Genomic DNA, 16,568 nt, shown 5'->3' with positions numbered 1-16,568 from the left:
GTGTGTGTGTTTGGGTATGTGTCTTTGTCTGTTTTTGTTTTTATATGTGTGTTTGTGTTTATGTGTGTTTGTGTATATATGGGTGTGTTTGTGTATATATATGGGTGTATGTGTATATGTTTGTGTGTAGATGTTTGTGTGTGTGTGTTTTTGTATATGTTTGTGTATATGTGTGTATATGGGTGTGTTTATGTGTGTGTTTGTGTATATATGGGTGTGTTTGTGTATATATATGGGTGTATTTGTATATATGTTTGTGTGTAGATGTTTGTGTGTGTGTGTGTGTGTTTATATATGTGTTTGTGTATATGGGTGTGTGTATATGTGTGTGTTTGTGTATATGTGTGTGTTTGTGTATGGTTGTTTGTGTGTGCGTGCGTGTATATATGTGTGTAGGTGAGTAGAAGTATTGTTATTGTTCACATTGATAACTGTTTTTTTATGTTGTTGCAGATTTTGATGTACCAATTGGACTACATCTTCGATTCGTTGGACTACTGCGTAGATCTACGTTTTTTTTAAATTTTAATAAAATGGTTAACGAAGGTTTTGTTGGGGATTTCTTATTTCAATAAAAAAGAATTGTCTTTGTGTTTTTTTTTAAACTTTATTAGTGCCTAGATAATGGCAGTTGGCTGATTGACAGCGTCCATTATTAAGGCGGTACTTAGTGTTAGCCGGTGCAGAGGCTAGCACTAACCACCCATTATTACCCCGGTACCCACCACCACCAGGGGTGCCGGGAAGAGCTTGGTACGATCCAGTACCCGACCATCTGTTGTGATGGTCGGGTACTGGGGCGGCCGTAGGCTGGTATTATGAGGCTGGGAAGGGCCAAAAACAGTGGACCTTCCCACCCTTGTAATGCTAGGCTGCTGCTGCTGTGTTGTATCGGGCTGGTTATAAAAATGGGGGGGACCCCACGTCGTTTTTTTTGGGGAATTTAACAAATTTAACAATAGACGTTGGGTCCCCCACATTTTTAATAACCAGCCATATACAAGGCCGCAGCAGTCTGGCATTACATGGGTGGGAAGGGCCACTGGTTTTGTCCATTCCCAGGCTAATAACACTGTGTTGTATGTGGCTGGTTATGATAAATTGGGTGGAACCCCATGTCTTTTTAAAAAAAAAATAAAAAAAAATAAATAATAAAAAAAAAATGACGTGGGGTCCCCCCCACTTTTATAACCAGCCAGATACAACACAGCAGCAGCAGCCTAGCATTACAAGGGTGGGAAGGTCCACTGTTTTTGGCCCTTCCCAGCCTCATAATACCAGCCTGCGGCCGCCCCAGAGCCCGACCATCACAACAGATGGTCGGGTACTGGATCGTACCTGGCTCTTCCCGGCACCCCTGGTGGTGGTGGGTACCGGGGTAATAATGGTGGTTAGTGTTAGCCTCTGCACCGGCTAACACTAAGCCTCGCCTTAGTAATGGATGTTGTCACTCAGACAGCGGCCATTACTAAAGTGGTAGTAATAAAATTTGAAAAGACAAAGATATAGATAAAATATTTTATTGAAATAAAGCACCCCCAACACAACCCTCATTAACCATTTTATTGTAGAAAAAAAAAAACGTAATCGAAGTAGTCCTCGAAACCGACGTAGTCCAAACACCAAACCTGTAAAAAAAAGAAAAAATGAAATAAAACATGTTGTAAGCTTAGATTCAGTTTAATGTGTGATACTGACTGTTATACCATGTATAGAAGCCTGCCGTGAAGTTGACTTAGATACAGGGCGCCAGCAGACAGTATCATACATGGCCATACAGACATGTATACAAACAAACATACATACATGCAAACTATCATACATACATGCATACACACACACATGAAACCATACATACAAACATGCAAGGATACATACATATATACAAGCATGCACAAATATACATGCAAACATAAATAAATGCAAACATAATTACATACATGCACATATATATAAACATACATGCAAAAATAAAAACATGCAAACATACATGACAACATACATACATGCAAACATACATACATACATACAAACATGTATACATACATGACAACATACATACATGACAACATACATACATACATACATGCAAATATACATTCATGCAAACATACATAAATGCAAACATACATACATGCAAATATATACATGCAAATATACATACAAACATGCACATATATACATACATGACAACATACATACATGACGACATACATACATAAAATGCAAACATACATACATACATTCATGCAAACATACATGCAAATATATACATACATGCCAACATACATACATACATACATACATACATGCATGACAACATACATACATGCAAACATACATTCATGCAAACATACATTCATGCAAACATACATACATACATGCAAACATACATTCATGCAAACATACATACATGCAAATATATACATGCAAATATACATACACATATATACATACATGCCAACATACATGCACATATATACATACATACATACATGACAACATACATACATACATACATACATGCCAACATACATACATGCCAAAAAAAATAATAATACGTTCATACTTACTTTCCTCCTGTCCGGCCTCCAGCGATGACGTTTCATCCATGTCGCCGCTGCAGCCTGTGATTGGCTGCAGAGGCGGTCACGTGGGATGAAGCGTCATCCTGACGTGCGTGACCGCCACTACAGCCTGTGATTGGCTGCAGCGGCGAAAGGGATGAAACGTCATCGCTGGAGGCCGGACAGGAGGAAAGTAAGTACGAACGTATAATTTTTATTTTTTTATTACATTTAAATTGTATTTTCTGCGCGCCGAGCATGTACTGTCAAGGTTGCTGAAAGAGTTAGTGCAGCCCATTAACTCTATCAGCACCCGAGACAGTAGCATGCTCGGCGCACGTAAGTGACAGGTTCGGTCCGAACTAGTTCGGTCCGAATCGAACTTTTTTGTGAAATTCGGCGAACTAGCCGAACCGAACTTTTGAAAAGTTCGCTCATCTCTAGTCAGGAGGTTCCACCTGCGTTTCCCCAGTAAGCCAGGTCCACTTAGAAAGGGTCCGGTGGCCCCTCATAAAAGGGGGGGTACTGTAAAGGATCTGCCAGGCACAGCTTCGGGGTTAACTCCCTTAATTAATCAGTCAGCACCTGAATCTACATCCCTGAGACTGACTCCAGCTTCCACCACTCAGGCTGGCAGGCTTAGGAGTGGGAGAGCCTATCGCAGCCTGGCCAAACTCAGCTAGCTCCCGCCCTCTGTCTATTTATACCTGCATTTCCTGTTCCTCCTTGCTTGTTGTTCTTTTTCGTGTGGTTTCCTGGCCCAGCTACAGCTCCTTCTATTTTGTTCCTGCTCCATACAGACCCTGGCTTACTGACTATTCTTCTGCTCTTCGTTTGGTACCTCGCACACTCCTGGCTTGACTCGGCTCGTTCACCACTCTGGTTGCTCACGGTGTTGCCGTGGGCAACTGCCCCTTTCCCTTGCTTGTATTCCCTTGTATGTTTGTCGTGTTTGTCGTGCACTTACTGAGTGCAGGGACCGCCGCCCAGTTGTACCCCGTCGCCTAGGGCGGGTCGTTGCAAGTAGGCAGGGACAGAGTGGCGGGTAGATTAGGGCTCACTTGTCCGTTTCCCTACCCCCCGGTCATTACAGTCAGTCTATATAGTGTGTGCTGTGTATAATGTCAGTCTATATAGTGTGTGCTGTGTATAATGTCAAACTTAAAGGCATTGTGTTGCCAGAAAAACATGTTTTTTTTTTTTTAAATTAAACATTTAGTGTGTGGGTGATTAAACATTGTTCAAATTTTTTTTATTTTTTTCACGAGTCAGGAAATATTATAAATTAATTCTAAATTTATAATACTACCCATTTTTGGTCACTAGATGGAGCTATTCCCAAAATTGCAGCATTGCAACATTGGGTTAAAAGCCCTCGCTCTAGTGAGCTCTCAGCATCCCCCCCTCCTTTATCCTGGCTAGTGCCGGGATAAACGAGGGGTTTGAACGGTGTAACCTCCTACACTGTGTGTCGCCATTTTTTGAGCTAACACACAGTGTAGTAGGTTTACATACAGTAGTAAACACACACAAACACGAACATACATTGAAATCTTACCTGCTCCTGCCGCCGCGGCTCCCTCCGGCCCGTCCGCTCCGTTTGCTGCCGCTGGTCCAAGTGCACAAATCCGGAAGCCGCGACCGGAAGTAGTAATATTACTGTCCGGCCGCGACTTCCGGTCCACAGGAAAATGGCGCCGGACGGCGCCAATTTCGAATTGGACTGTGTGGGAGCGGCGCATGCGCAGTTCCCACGCAGACGCCGTACACGGAAGTCAATGGGACGGGAGCCGTTCGCAGTCCCTATGGGACTGTGGCTGCCGTATTCCATGTCTGTATGTGTCGTTAATCGACACAGACAGAAATGGAAAAAAAATGGCAGCCCCCATAGGGAAGAAAAAGTGTAAAAATAAGAAAAAGTAAAACACAAACACACAAATGAATATAAACGTTTTTAATAAAGCACTAACATCTTTAACATATAAAAAAATAATTTGTGATGACACTGTTCCTTTAAAATGCAGAGATCAGATCATGTCATATGCTACAGCTCAGTACTAATTGTACGGTGCCAACCAGTGGGTATAAATAATATATGAACATTATATTATGAAAAATGAGAAAGAGGGAAAGGAGGAGAGGGAAGGGGGAGGGAAAGGGAGGAAAATGAAATAAAGGTTACCACCGGCAAATAGGCACTCGGCTCAGCATGTGTTATAAAAGTATATGACATTTTATTGAACAATTATTTAAAATATGACAAAGTATCACAGAGTGCAATACTATGTCAAAATAAACAAACACAACACAGATACTAAAAACAAGCAAGAAGGACGTCACACACCCGGCCGGGTACTTGAAAGTGAATTCATATAGATATTATCTACCATACATGTATGTTTGCATATAAGTTAATAGAAATGTAGCATAAAATTTACACTCTCAAATTTAAGCCTACATGGGGTTGGATTAAAGAGAAAACCGGTTCAGGTGAAGAGCAGTGTGTTAACAATTCAATTGGTGGATTTAATGCCGTACCAAGGCTGAAATAGCTGATAGCTGTGGTTATGAAGTAAATATAACCACTTGGTGCACGTATATATTTGAATTAATATACGTAACCAATATGCTTTGCTATATCAAAAAGGAACGTCAAAAAGACACATGAACACGAATCAATGCAAGAAGTCAAAGCGGAAATTATTTTTATAATGTCAGTATATATAGTGTGTGCTGTGTATAATGTCAGTCTATATACTGTGTGCTGTGTGTATAGAGTTTAAAGTGTGTGTAATGTAAGTCTATATAGTGTGTGGCCGTATGTAGTGTGTGCTTTGAATATATAGTGTGTGGTGTTAGTGTGAATTGTATATAGGGTGTTTAGTTTCTAAATTTTTGTGTGTCAAATCGTTTCCCACCCATAGAGCCCTCAGATGCTCAGAACCCCCCCTTGCAGTATAATCTCCCCTATAGAGCCCTCAGTAGTTATTATACTGCAAAGGGGAGGGGTGTCTGATTGCTTAATGGGTAACTAAACTTTTTTTTAAATTGACATGTCATAGTGACATGTCAAAAATTGTGATCGGTGGGGTCCGGGCACGGAGACCCCACCAATCGCTAAAACAAAGTGGCAGAAGCGATCAGGTGAGTGAGGAGCCACTTTGTTTCTGATCGTCTTTCCTCTGATAGCCGAGCAAGCGGTGTATGGGCTCAGTAGAAAGCCTATGAGTCCGTACACCACTCCGAGGAAAGACGATCAGAAATGAAGTGGAACAGTGCTCACCCGGGCGCTTCTGCTGCTTTGTTTTAGTGATCGGTGGGGGTCTCAATGCTCGGACCCCATTGATCAAAATTTCTGACATATCACTATGACATTCCAAAAGATTTTTAAAAGTTTAGTTACCCCTTGGGGATTGAATTTATTGCTCTGAATTAATGTATGGGCCTGGGGTCTTAATTTGCTTAGGAGTTTGGTCTCGAGTATAAAACAATTTAGTGTGTTTAGTTTCTGAATTTTTGTGTTGCTATAGACGCTGAAAATGGCTGCAGATTCGAGGGGCAAAGATTTCTCATCAGGAAACTCTGCAGTCATCAGGAGAAGTCGCCATAGCGGTCTGTGTTAGATGGAGAAGAAATGAGAACGACTCCCATCGGAGAAGACATCACCTGTGAGTCATTGAATTTATAGATCTGTCCCCTCCCCTGACATGTCCATTATAGGAAATCCTTGTATTCTATAAAAAGTCTTTGTGTATCCAAGACTAATAGACAAATGCGTGTTACCATTTCCATTGTCAGGAGGATGTGTCCCTACACAGTTTGATACTCTCAGTCATGGTTGGAGACTGTCAGTATGTAGGGACACAGCCCTTTGACAAGGGGTATCGTAACAACCATTTGTCAATGCTCACATAGAAAGGGGGTGTTTAATATAGACACGGTGTGGCAGGGCGGTGGTGGAGAGGGGGGCCCAAGCTTGTGGAACAGCCCAGGGCCCATGGTCTACTTAATCCGCCACTGGCTGTCTCCTATACACACATATAAACACACACATTTTCTTGGGGGGGGACATATGTATTGGGGCTATTTCCCCTGACATTTTAAGTCCTTAGTGATGCCCCTGGCTGCTAGTGTGCATTGTTGGGTCACTTATTAGACCCAGCAATGCAGCTGAAAGCTGCGGGCTGTCGGCCTTGAGAAGTTTGCAGGGGGGCCCAAAAATAACTTTTGCATCGGGGCCCATGAGCCTTTAGCTACGCCCCTGGCTAGACAGTACAGCGCCTATTTAAAGAGGCTCTGTCACCAGAATATAAATGCTCTATCTCCTACATAATCTGATTGGCGCTGTAATGTAGAGAACAGCATTGGTTTTTATTTTGAAAAACGATCATTTTTGAGCAAGTTATGAGCTAGTTTAGATTTATGCTAATGAGCTTCTCAATGGATAACTGGGCGTGTTTTTACTTTTTACCAACTGGGTGTTGTACAGAGAAGTGTATGAGGCTGACCAATCAGTGACTAATCAGTGTTCTACACTTCTCATTGTTCCAGCCCAGCATGATCCACAGCACAGTGTGATTGTGCAGTGCAGGAAGCTGGGCTGGAACAATGAGAAGTGTATGACGCTGATTAGTGACTGATTGGTCAGCCTCATACATTCCTCTGTACAACACCCAGTTGGTAAAAAGTAAAAACACGCCCAGTTGTCCATTGAGAAACTCATTAGCATAAATCTAAACTAGCTCATAACTTGCTCAAAAATTATCGTTTTTCAATATAAAAACCACTGTTGTTATCTACATTACAGCGCCAATCAGATTATGCAGGAGATAGGGCACTTATAATCTGGTAACAGAGCCTCTTTAATGGTGCCAAGTTTCCTAAAAGAAACTTGCATAAATACCTTGCAAACTGTAATATTAACCATTTTAAAGGCATTTCCAGGAAAATTTGTTCCTGAGCCAGAAAAAAACATGTCCTAATAGGCAGTTCTTATGTGGGCAGAGATCCAGGAAGTTGCTTAGCATTCAATATTAGGTGTTGCGACTGAAGATAGACAATATTTACACAGTAACTCTGTTCTGTGAGCCTAGCTCTTGATAATTTATTATATACTGTATATGCATACCAGTAAATTTTTCATTTTTATAGTTGATGCAAGTTTCCTCATAGCAAGAACACCATATAATAAATCATATATGGTCATGCGAGTTGAAAGGTGGAAATCTGAATCGGTTTTCTGTTTGACCTATTTTGTTATTACAGCAATGTAAAACTATTTTCTTTTTAACGTCCACCTGGGTGTTCCCAAAAGCCTACGGCCATGCTGACAAATTGTATTCATTTTAACGCCTACACGTACTGAGGATTTCTATGCTTTGTCAAAACACATCATGAAGCTTTTAAGAGGAGCAGGAATCACTTATAAGTGGGTCATGACGGGATTGAGCTTCTGAGTGTCTTAAACATTGACGTCAAGGATTACCATATGGCTTTACATTTTTATATTTTAGGAAATGAGTGCAACAATATCTACTTTTGTCATTGGATCTCTGGGAACATTTTAGTTCAAATTGGCTTGTGTGGAAAAAATGCTTAGTATAAAAAAAGATTTGGGTCACTGAATCACCATGGTAATCCTTGCTCAAAGTAGGTGAATCATCTAATTAATTAGATTTTTATAGATTTAGAGATACTGTTTGGTATATATAAATATATCTAAAGCCAAATGACAATTATAGAGTGAGTATGTTATCTCTTCTGCAGGGTTGAGAACCCATAGTGAAAATGAGTATATTAGTAGCACTGACGTCTGTGTCCCTGCATGTGGCGGCACAGAGAAGTTTCTAGAGGCACCGTTTTATTCTTGTTTATGGCCACCTAATGTTTCTCTGTACCCACGCACGCAGTGACAAGACAACAAACCCACTGAGAATGACATACCAGGGTATTCAAACATTTTCTACCCACACATACATTCAAGGCTGTTTAACTTTTCAATAATTGTTTGTAGTTCCAGTTAGAATGGAATAGTTTACAAATTGTTGTTGCCGATAAGTGGTAGCAAACCAATGGGGGTTGTAGCGGATGCAATCCTGGGGGACCCTCAAGAAAAACAGGAGAATCATAACTGGAAAATGTGTAGGAACATTATGCTAACTGTATAATCAAAATGACTGAACTATTTCACTTTGTAAAATAAAATACAAACTTTTGCTGCTGTCCACCCCATGCTGTCAAGAAAAATCTCTGCTTACTAAGCAGAGGAGATGGACTGCAGGAAGTGGGGATGTGTATCTTTACTGCCTGCCTATACAAGTCTATGGAGAGAGGAGGGGGAAGCAGGAGGAGAAGCAGAGAGAGAAAGAGGTACAGACACGCTTCCCATAGCACACCTATTATTTGCCACTTTCAAGAGGCTCGGTGCTCAAGAGTAGAGATGAGTGAACTTATGAAAAGTTCGGTTCGGCTGGTTCGCCGAATTTCACGAAAAAGTTTGATTCGGACCGAACTAGTTCTGACCGTACCTGTAATTTCCGTGCGCCGAGCATGGTACTGTCCAGGATGCTGAAAGAGTTAATGGGCTGCACTAACTCTTTCAGCAACCTTGACAGTACCATGCTCGGCGCGCGGAAAATGCAATTTTAATGTAATAAAAAAAATAATAAATCCGTTCATACTTACATTCCTCCTGTCCGGCCTCCAGCGATGACGTTTCATCCATGTCGCCGCTGCAGCCAATCACAGGCTGTAGTGGCGGTCACGCACGTCACGTGACTGCCTCTGCAGCCAATCACAGGCTGCCGCGGCCGCTGCGGCCAATCACAGGTTGCCGCGGCCTTTGCGGCCAATCACAGGCTGCTGCGGCCGCTGCGGCCATTCACAGGCTGCCGCGCCCGCTGCGGCCGATCACAGGCTGCCGCGCCCGCTGCGGCCGATCACAGGCTGCCGCGGCCGCTGCGGCCAATCACAGGCTGCCGCGGCCGCAGCGGCCAATCACAGGCTGCCGTGTCAGGAAAGAAGGTCAGACTGGAGGAAGAAGAGGGACTCGTCACCAAGACAACGACCGGGTACGTATGAAATGCTTTTTATTTTATTTTTAATCAGCAGCCTCTTTTCTCTATCAGTGATTGATAGAGACAAGTGGCTGCCGATTAGTATAATATTTTTGTAATGTTTTTTCTGCCCGCCCGGGTTTGGTCAAAACGTGTTCGGCCGAACCCGGTGAAGTTCGGATTCGCTGCGAACCGAACTTTTTGCGATGTTCGGACCAAAACCGGGTTCAGTTGTCCCGGTTCACTCATCTCTACTCAAGAGGTTTAGCAAAATGCCAATAACATCAGACATTTAGAAACCTATTTTCAGGGTATAAGATGCATGACAGTAGCAAATTATAATCCAAAAATAGACGTAAGAAAGATCAAGTGAAAAAAACATTTTAGCAAATCTCAGGGCAAGTATCAGCTCAGGTGTAGTTCCATTCTTGTCTAAACATTAAATAATTATAAAATAAAAGGAGGGAAAAATGGGGGTACACAGGGGGAGAGAAATAAAAAAAAGCTTTAATCGAGGTCCAATTTATACCAATCGCTTATGCCAAGTTCACATTTAGGGGATTTTAGTGTTTTACTAGAGGCCACAACTTAGCATTTTCTAGAAAATTCTATACAATTGATTTCACCATTCCTAAGTAAACTGTCTTTGATTTGAATGGGCCTTTGCTTATTCTGCTGTGTCAGATTTTCATAAACAAAAAACTCTGAGGAGTTGCAAAGATATAAAGCTCTTTTATTCTGGAAATCAGTAATGGCCCAAGACCAGTTTTTGGTTTTTTTCACATGTATCTATGGTTTATCAGAAGATCATATAGACTTGTTTTCGCTCTAACAAAAAGTGGACATTCTTGTGGTGTTTGTTGCCTCACCACTACTGCCAATTTTGAGCTTTTGGACTCTAGAATAAACGAATAGATTGACATTCCAGGTGTCTAGAATAATGTTAAAAACATTCAAGACAATGGCCTATCTCCAGCGTTTCCTCTCTTTTATCAGTAGTTGTCCCACATTACTGCCTGGACATTTGCATTTTAGATATTAACCCTTTCAGGACTAAGCTATTTTTTGCTTTTTCATTTTCGTTTTTCACTCCCCGCCTTCCAAGAGTCATAACTTTTTTATTTTTCCGATAATAGAGTGGTGTTAGGGCATATTTTTTGCGGGAGGAGTTTTCGTTTCTATTGATACCATTTAAAGTACCATGTACTGTACTGCAAAACTGAAAAAAAAAATATTTGCGGCCTGAAATTGTAAAAAAACTGATTCCTCCATTGTTTTTTGGGTTTCGTTTTTATGGCTTTCATCGTGTGGGAAAAACACCAACTTTATTCTAAGGCTGAATATGATTATGGAGATACCAAATTTTTATAGGATTGTTTATATTTTACTACTTTTACAAACAAAAAAACTATTGTTTTGCTTCACCACATTCTGAAAGTCAAAACTTTTTTATATTTTTGTCGTTTTATTTTTTGCGGGACGAGCTTTAGTTCTTATTAGTATAACTTTTTGGTACATACAACTTTTTGATCACTTTTTTTATTATTATATTTTAGAGCTAAGGTGCCCAAAAAACAGCGATTTGGCGTTTTTATTTTTAATTTTTTACAGCGTTCACCATGCGATTTAAATAATAGTATATTGTAATAGTTCAGACTTTTACAGATGCAGCGATACCAATTTTGTTTATTTTTATTTTTACATTACTTTAGAGGAAATATGGGAAAAGGGGGGGTTTTGTTGAACTTTTAATATCTCATATATTTTTGCACTACTGATAACTATATTTAACTTTTTTTTTTACACATTTTATTAGTCCCCCTAGGAGTCTTGAACCAGCGAAAGTTAGATCACTGGTACATTATACTGCACAACGAATGTATTGCAGTATATTGTCATTTTTACAGGCTTCTGTTTAGCCCTGCCACAGGCAAGGCTGAAACAGAGGCAGAGTGAAGGCAGACCTGGGGGCCTTCATTAGGCCCCTGGGCTGCCATGACAACCATCGGCATTCAACGATCGGTACGGGGACCGATGAGATGTCGGAGGGGGCCGCTCCCCTCATTGTAATGCCTCAGACGCTGCAGTCGCGATTGATCATTTGAGGGGTTAAACGGCCAAGAACAGTGCGATTGCTGTAAACGACAGCTTATACCTGCAGCATGTGGAGCGGGCTCAGTGCGTAAGCCAACTCCACACATCACCCTCTGCACCACGATATGATATTACGTCGTGGTGCGAGAAGGGGTTAAGTGACGCAGGTATTTTAGAAAATCCTTCTTCTGTTTACAGAACTCATTAGGTATTCCAATGTCTGAACATTACAATTATATTCTACTACCTACATCCTTTTTCTCTTTTACTGGATCTTCCTTCTCGAATTCTCCACTGGAGAAAGGGAATCCTCAACCCTATAGTCCCAATTTTATTTCCTTAATATATAGAACCAATTTTTCCTCTCAGTAGTGAGGGCACTCATCTGTATACTCTCACCTGGAATATAGACCTGTCCATGTATTGTATTAAGCATTCTGGAAAGTATGTTGGGAAAACGCTTGGAAAGCATCCAGGTCAGCTGCACTTCAGGAAATCTCAACCACAGTGGTAAAATCATGTACCGTCTGATTCTGGTCAGGAAGCACAAATTTGATACGATCTCTTCACTTGTTCTGAAATTGGTCCAACATTTCATGGGATCATCCACAAGCAAAACATTTTTTAGAATAGACTATTTAGCAGTTCGAAATTGAAAACTGAACTCTGCTTGATATAAGCAGTTAGCTTGCTTTTTTTCTCAGCTAGTTTTGATACATGAGGCTCATAAACTAGTATAAATAATTTAACATGATAACAAACAAGACTGAAATAGTATGCAATAGGGCGAAACAAATATCTATACACTTGGCTATGTATATCATGTTCTGTTTTAAAATATTTTTTTAACATTCCACATTTATGAATTCTTACTTTTGAAAAGTTTAGGAAAATAAATTAGCTAGTCACAAACAGCTGGCCAAACATCATACAATACAAACTAGCAAAAGACTAGCCAAGAATGTAAAAAACAAATCTACAGTAGTTTCTGTTTGGTCTGCTTAGAATTTTATCAGTAAATTCCTGCACTGTTAGGTGGATAGAAGGAAATTGTATAATGCTTGTGACGTTAATGTATAATCATCAACAGATAATGTGAGTCATACAGTAGGTATGCACCAACTGTTCATGGCATAAGATTCTGCAGGGTTTTAATTGTCTCTATTGGGAGATTATTAGTAGAGGTCACTGAGCGTGAACTTTCCATGCTAACATGCAACTGCTCAGATATATATTTACATAAACCAACCAAAAAAAGAAAAAATTATTCCCCAGTTGCCATTCTCTTTTACATTCTCTCTTGAAAGCATTGTATCAGAGAACAGTTTTCAAAAATGGAAGATTATTAAAATTTCTCACAACATGTACCTCCTTCTTACCTCATTCTTTAATTGTCTCCCTGGAGTTGTGTCAGTCCTGGACCAACGGAGTACCTATAAAAGGAGTAGCCTAGTCATTATTTCTGAACAAATGGACTTTCCAGTAGACTTTCAAAGAAGCAGTTTAGATTAATTATTCTATTGTGATAATAAGTAAAGATAAATGTGCTTCTTTATTTGTTTAAGCATATAATACCTGTCAACTTGTATAATGTTATGGATGTTATGATCAACTTCTAAAATTGTTCAGAAATAAATAAAAGGAGGACAGTATTAAGAAAATGTCTTGGCACTGTAAGGCAATGCCTTATCACTGTGTGGCAATATTTATCGGCATACTGTATGCATATTTGTCTTTGCAATAAATTAGAAAGTTAGGCTTCGTTCACATCTGCGTCAGGATCCCGTTCTGACGTTCCGTCGGAGCTTCCCATCAGAACGGGACCCTGACTGAAACAAATGTAAACCATAGGTTTCCGTTTGCATCATCATTGATTTCAATGGTGACGGATACGGTGCCAATGGTTTCCTTTTGTTTCAGTTGTGCAAGGGTACAGTCGTTTTGACGGAATGAATAGCGTAGTCGACTGTGGGGTTAAAATTCTCACTATAAGCCTTGATAAATACCTTGTGGGGTGTAGTTTGCCAAATAGCCTCTTAATGGAGGGGTTTCAGCTGTTTTTGCACCACAAAACCTCTTCAAACCTTACATGGTGCCTAAAATATATTCTAATAAAATGGAGGCCCCAAAATCCACTAGGTGCTCCTTTGATTCTGAGGCCAGTGCTTCAGTCCATTAGCACACTAGGGCCACATGTGGATATTTCTAAAAACTGCAGAAACTGGGCAATAAATATGGAGTGGCGCTTTTCTGGTAAAACCTAATGTGTTACAAAAAAAAATGAATTAAAACATATTTTCTGAAAGAAAAAAAAAAGTGGCAATTTCACCTCCACCTCCAAAGGGTTAAGAAACCTTCTAAATGCTGTTCCGAATACTTTGAGTGGTATAGTTTTCCAAATGTTTTTTTTTATAGGGGGTTTCTAATATATAAAGCCATCAAAGCCACTTCAGAACTGAACTGGTCCCTGAAAAAATAGCCTTTTGAAATTTTCTTGAAAATGTGATAAATTGCTGGTAAAGTTCTAAGCCTTGTAACGTCCTGGAAAAATAAAAGAATGTTCAAAAAACAATGCTAACATAAAGTAGATATATGGGAAAGGTTAACTAGTAACTATTTTGTGTGGTATTACTATCTGTTTTACAAGCAGATACATTTACATTTAGAAAAATGCTAATTTTTGCTAATTTTCTCAACTTTTACCACTAACTTAAAGTACAATGTGTCATGAGAAAACAATCTCAGAATCGCTTGAAAAAAATAAAAGCATTCCAAAGTTATTATCACATGAAGTGACACATGTCAGATTTGAAAAAAATGGCCTTGTCCATTAGGCTAAAACAGGCTGTGTCCTTAAGGGGTTAAAGTGGACTCCATATAAAGAAATTCCCTGTTTTGAATGTTTAACTGGATTTCCACACTATGTATATAATTACATAAGCATTCATACTAAACTACCCACACTCATTATAATAAACTCACCCATTACGTATAGACCCATATGTGCACATTCAATATCCTTAGCGTCCTCTGCCCTTTTAGTTAGGGTGGGCACTGTGAGACTGGTGGAGGAGAGTGCGGCGTGCGCAGTAAGCCGCAACAAATCTTCCAGCTAATGCACACATACGGTGCCACGACCAAGCTCAGTACATGTATACAGCACCAGAACCATGATCAATACATATATACAGCATCAGAACCAAGCACAGTACATATCGACAACGCCATAACCAAGCTCAGCATATAAATACAGCACCAGAACAAAGAGCTTGTTTGTTATTATGTATATATGTAATGAGCTTGGTTTTGGGGTTGTATTTATTTACTGAGCTTTGTTCTGATGCTGTATATATGTTCTGAGCTTTGTTATGGTTCTGTATTTATGTACTGAGCTTGGTTCTAGTGCAGTATTTATATGCTGAGCTTGGTGCTGGAATTGTATATACAGTATGTTCTGAGCTTCTCTTTGCTGTTGTATATATGTATTGAGCTTGGTTGTTATGATGTATATAACTCCAGAACCAAGCTCAGTACATATAGACAACACAAGCACAAATACAGCTCAGTGTAGAGATCATTTGCAAATTCATTTTAATCCCTGCCATATAAGTTTGTACGGTGTAAAATTACAGCTTTCAGTATAGCAAGAACGATGGTAAAGATATAATGGGAGTTGCTGTTTCACAAAAAAGAACGATACACCCATCATCTCCCTGCAGATCATACAGTGACTACAGTACTGATGAGTCAGAATAAACTTTTACATTTAGTGACCGTTGACATCTTCTCAGATTGGAGTTTTTCTTTTTATCTTTTATTTTCCATCCAGTCCAGACCTCTATGAAGATGCTTTCTGGCCACAACCCATTTCTGCAGAGTTTGCCACTCATATGTCTTTGGAAGGTCACTTTTCCAACATTTCCAGACCTATAAACAAAGATAAAATTCTCATGGTGCCACACTCTATGCCCCTAAATATAATAGTATCATACACTGTGCCCCTGAATATAATAGTGCTACACACTGTTCCCCTGAACATAATAGTACTGTAGCATTACCTGTAGATAGGGCCCCCTGTGGCGCTCACTGTAGTGCCCCCTGTAGCGTTTCCTGTAGATAGTGCCCCCTGTAGCGTTCCATGTATAGCGCCCCCTAAAGAGTTCCCTGTAGATAGGGCCCCTTGTGGCGTTCCCTGTACATAGAGCCCCGTGTAGTGTTCCCTGTAGATAGTGCCCCCTGCAGCGTCCCCTGTAGTGTACCCTGTAGATAATGCCCCTGAGGCGTTCCCTGTAGATAGGGCCCCCTTCAGCGTCCCCTGTAGCGTTCCCTGTGGATAGTGCCCCCTGAGGCGTTCCCTGTAAATAGTGCCCCCTGCGGCATTCTCTGTAGATAGTGCCCGCCTGTAACGTTCACTATAGATAGTGCCCCCTGTAGCGTCCCCTGTAGTGTTCCCTTTAGATAGAGCCCCCTGTGGCGTCCCCTGTAGATAGTGCCCTGAGGCGTTCCCTCTATATAGGGCCCCTATATAGTCCACTGTAGAAAGGGCCCCTATATAGTCCCTTGTAGATAGGGGTCATTATATAGTCCCCTGTAGTTAGTGCACCCTATATAGTCCCCTGTAGTTAGTGCCCCTATATAGTCCCCTGTAGTCAGAGCCCCCTATATAGTCCCCTGTAGTTAGTGCCCCTATATAGTCCACTGTAGTTAGTGCCCCTCTATAGTCCACTGTAGTTAGTGTCCCCTATAGATAAGGCCCCCAACACTGCCCACAGTAAAAGGGAAAAAAAACATTTTATGCTTACCTGTCCCGTTCTCGCGCCGTCCTCCAGCGACGCCAGGCCTCCTCCAGCGG

General features: G+C 40.7%; 1 long non-coding RNA gene across 1 annotated transcript in view; it reads left to right on the top strand.

Annotated features, from left to right (window-relative positions):
- Nucleotides 1-16,568, top strand: part of LOC142750963 (uncharacterized) — a 65,465-nt gene that overhangs the window by 17,935 nt on the left and 30,962 nt on the right. The window contains exon 2 of the long non-coding RNA XR_012882655.1: nt 6,098-6,235. This is a non-coding gene — a long non-coding RNA (uncharacterized LOC142750963). The remainder of the gene's footprint in view (nt 1-6,097; nt 6,236-16,568) is intronic.

This window comes from Rhinoderma darwinii, chromosome 3, assembly GCF_050947455.1.
Source record: "Rhinoderma darwinii isolate aRhiDar2 chromosome 3, aRhiDar2.hap1, whole genome shotgun sequence".
NCBI lineage: Eukaryota > Metazoa > Chordata > Amphibia > Anura > Rhinodermatidae > Rhinoderma > Rhinoderma darwinii.
The sequence above is the reverse complement of the archived record's forward strand: the minus strand, read 5'-3'. Positions and strand labels throughout refer to the sequence as shown.